A 3,697-nucleotide genomic window follows, 5' to 3' on the forward strand; every position below is an offset into this window, starting at 1 on the left:
CTCTCCAGTGCATGGGCATTGGGCCTGTTCCTGAAGCATTGGGCTTTAGTGCCTCAGCTCAAAAGGCCAGGTGATTCTTTCATCTTGGGTTTCAGTTTCTAAACTGGGCATTTTTTTCTCCTGAGCACAGACTATTTCCTTCAGCAAACACTTGGGAAGGAATATTCCTGAGAACTGTTATCTCGCTGCTGTGCTTGGGGGTAGGTTGCTGTTTCTGGCCATGAAATACAAGTGTCTTTGACAATGCCTCCTGACCACACTTACAAATTCCGGCTGGTACTGAGACATGGGGAAGACCAACTCAGTGTCTGAATATGTTTGCAGCTGGCCTGACTTCACACTTGGTAGATATTCCAGCAGCAAATCGCCTGTCCCATGACAGTGTAGAAGCAACTGTGGTTGGACTCACCCTCTGCCGACATTTTCCAGTTCAGTGTATTTCCTGCAGGGATTCTCCATGTTCACCATTTTCCCTGAGGGAAACAAAATGCAAGATGCTCACTTGAAAGCAGAGATCCCACCATCCAAGAGATACAAAAGGCAGCCTCACAGGACACAGCAGGATTGGCTCTGAGCTCAGACACACCCAGGTGCACATCAGTGTCCTTTTTTGCCAACAGGGGATGGGAGACACAGAGTCACCTGGGCTCTGTTCTCAGCCCCCCCAGGTCTTATCTGAGAGCACAGCACTGGCAGCTCTTCTGGGCAAGAAGCAGATTCAATGACTTGTGCTGCAGAATCACAGAGGACTTGATGTGTGTTCCTCGAGACTGATCTGAGCAGGGCTTGGGTCAATGGGCAGCATTCTAACAGTCATGGGAATGGCTGGGAATCAGGGATGGAAAAGTGCCATGGATCTGAGGAATATACAGCAGAGGGGCTGGAGGCTTGCTCCTGAGAAATGCCCACAGTGCACTTTGATCTGATCAAGCCCCAGGGATGTGTTTCTTGGCCACATCTTTCTAAGAACAAAACTAGGATATTAAACAGATTGTGATAAAATTATCTGTCCTTTCAACGGGGGTACAAAAAGAACACCTCTGGCTCTCTGTTTCTGTGTCACCTGATTTTGTTTCAAAGGAGTTCTCACAGACAAAAATTTAATATTCTCATAAAATACCTGTAGATGTAGTAGTGATAATAAGAACAGTCATAAAAATGACACCAGTAAGACACATGGGGGAGAAGAGCTCCTTCAGGATAGAGAAAAAACTCTACCCAAAAAAATCCAGAAAAACCCCAAACTAAAACCAAAAGCACAACCAAGAGACAAAATGCCAGAACCAAAGAAATTCTGTGAAGTTTTTTGCTCTGGGGATGGGTGAGAAGTCAGGAGTCTAAGGAGAATTTAGGAAGCTAACCATTCTATCCAGTTTGGCCACTTGCACACAGGACTTGCCCACATCATTTCCTAGGTCACAGCCTTCTGCTGATGCAAGAACAAGCCCTGCTTCTGCCTTCAGCAGACAGGGAAGCTCAGGCAAAGCCCAGCACGTCCAAGCTGCCCTCAGAGGCAGCAGGAACACCCAGAGCACTCTCTTGCTGCCTTGGAGCACAGCATTTCCTGTGGGGAGCCCTAAATGCCCCTGGGACACCACAGTGAGGAGGATCATTTGGTGCAGCTGTGCTGACACGTGCACACAGTGCACTGTCCCTCAGAGAAGAAAGACACCAGACATACTCAGGAGCTCCAGGGAGTCATCCTCCACCTCCTGTTGCTGAGCAGCAGCTGTGTCACTGCTGGAGAGGAACCAACTGCCTGGGCTCCACTTCTGAGCTGGGGCAGCAAAGGCTCCTTTAGGTGACACTGCTGCTGCTGCTGCTGCTGCTGCAGGTTCAACAGAAGAGCCTGTGGAGATCTGAGACAACAAAGGAGTTTGTGTCAGAAAAGTGGCTGGCAGAGATTAGCCCCAGATCCCATTTCAAATGCAAGCCCTTAGGGAGGTGCTGTCAGCCACATGCAGGGCTCTGCCATGGGGTTTTTCTGATGTTCACTTCTCTGACTGGATGGGACAATCCCAAAGGCTGTTTTTACTCAAGTTCATGGCCAGATTCATTTTCCATTTCCTCCAAAATCCATTTGCATGGATTTTCTGAAGAATGACTGCCAAAATGACCACTCCATTTCTCTGAAAGAACACTTTTCCCCCTCCAAGGGCTGCAGACACACTTGCAGCTCCTTGTTCAGATGTTCTACCTCCTCCCATGGAGTCCCCTTTTTCTCCACCATGTTCAGAAAGTGTCCAACCGGCAGCGCTTCTGCCTGGGACAGTTTCTGGTCCTCGCAGGAATCTTGGGTCTCCTCACTGCCAGTCATTTCTTCCTCCAGCCTCTCGTCTGTTGTCCTGATCCAAGCCTGGGTTTCCTGCAGCTCTGCCTGAAGCTCCTCACCAAAGTTCTGTGATGAACAAGGAGAAGCTTTGATGAGTGGAGTGGCTGCCACACCTCCACTCACCTGGTTTTGGAGATGGTGCCTGAGACGATAGATGTCCCAGTGGTAGTGAAGTCTTCTGATCTCTTTGGTGTTCCTCTTCTTCACTACCACGGTGTCTCTCGGAAATACATTCAGCTCTTCTTGTGCCTCTGCCTCCATGTTCTGTAGACACAAATGCAGAGCAAGTGACTGTGAGATGCTGCCCCTGTCAGAATCCCAGCAAGCTGGGGCCTAAACAGGACAGCTCCAAGCCCATTTTCCAGGGGTCACTGGCTGAGGGGAATGGCTGGGTCCTGGCAGGACTGCAGCACTCAGCATCCTCAGCCACCAACAGCAAGAGCTGGCTGCTCAGAAACTTGCAGCTCTGCCCTGCACTAAAGACAGCACCCTCCAGAACTGGCACTTACTGTCCAGGAAAGTTGTGGCTGTGGTGTGACCACAGCTGGAGCCTGGTGGTCATTGGGCTCCTCTCTGGCCTCTTCTCCAGGAGCACAGGGAGCCAGAGGAGAATCTTCCCTTGGTTCTGTGCTCTGTGGACAGACAGGAGTGTGAGACACAGGCCATTACCTCTCATTTATAACCACCTTTCTGTCCAGCTCTAGAGCCAGCTCTACTAAGCACAAATCATCATCTTTGATAGCAATGGGATTCTAAGTCCCTCAGACTAAATTCAAATGGGCTGATTCAATTGGACTTCAAATTGCTCTGAATTAGATAATCCCCTGTGGCTACTCTGGGCAGGCAACATTCTCTCTGAAAAACTGGGCTTTTAGTTCTTTTAAAGCTCTGCAATGGAAAATGAGGAAATAGCCAGTGATTCCTTTGCTCTTGCTGCTGCAGACATGGAAATGGATTTTCTTGCAGCCTACTCAGCTGGCCCTCTACTCTCTACTGCCCCAGGCCAAGCTCACAGCTTGCTGCACAATTCTTAAACACCAGGAACATCAAATGTTCCTTTCTCACTCACCTCCGGATCGGCCCCTCTGAATACCCGGCTCAGGTGACCTGCAGTGGGCAAGGGAAAATGAACCAGATTCTTTGAGGAAACTGGAAACAACCGGAGCATTTTTAGAAGGTCTCCCAGCCCCCATTTTCCAAGTTGTGCTGCTTGACCCAGCAAAGGGAGGAAATGACAGACTCTGCTGCCACAGACTGTCCCATGGAGGGAACACAAGCCCTGCAGGTTCCCTTGCAAATGCTGCCCGCACAGCCCTGGCCACAGACACCCCCTTTGGAGCTGAACGTGTTGGCAGGAGGAGCTTT

The 3,697-nt window shown here is 49.9% G+C and overlaps 1 long non-coding RNA gene across 1 annotated transcript; it reads right to left on the reverse strand.

Moving 5' to 3' along the window:
* Positions 1 to 2,379: 2,379 nt before the first annotated feature.
* On the reverse strand, positions 2,380 to 3,469 carry LOC310921058. Its single transcript, XR_014592080.1, has 3 exons — positions 3,402 to 3,469; positions 2,842 to 2,964; positions 2,380 to 2,596 (listed from the first exon to the last, which is right to left on the reverse strand). It is a non-coding gene; the product is annotated as an uncharacterized lncRNA (long non-coding RNA).
* Between the last annotated feature and the right edge of the window lie 228 nt (positions 3,470 to 3,697).

Source organism: Zosterops lateralis, assembly GCF_965231275.1.
Source record: "Zosterops lateralis genome assembly, chromosome: 32".
NCBI classification, from domain to species: Eukaryota; Metazoa; Chordata; class Aves; order Passeriformes; family Zosteropidae; genus Zosterops; species Zosterops lateralis.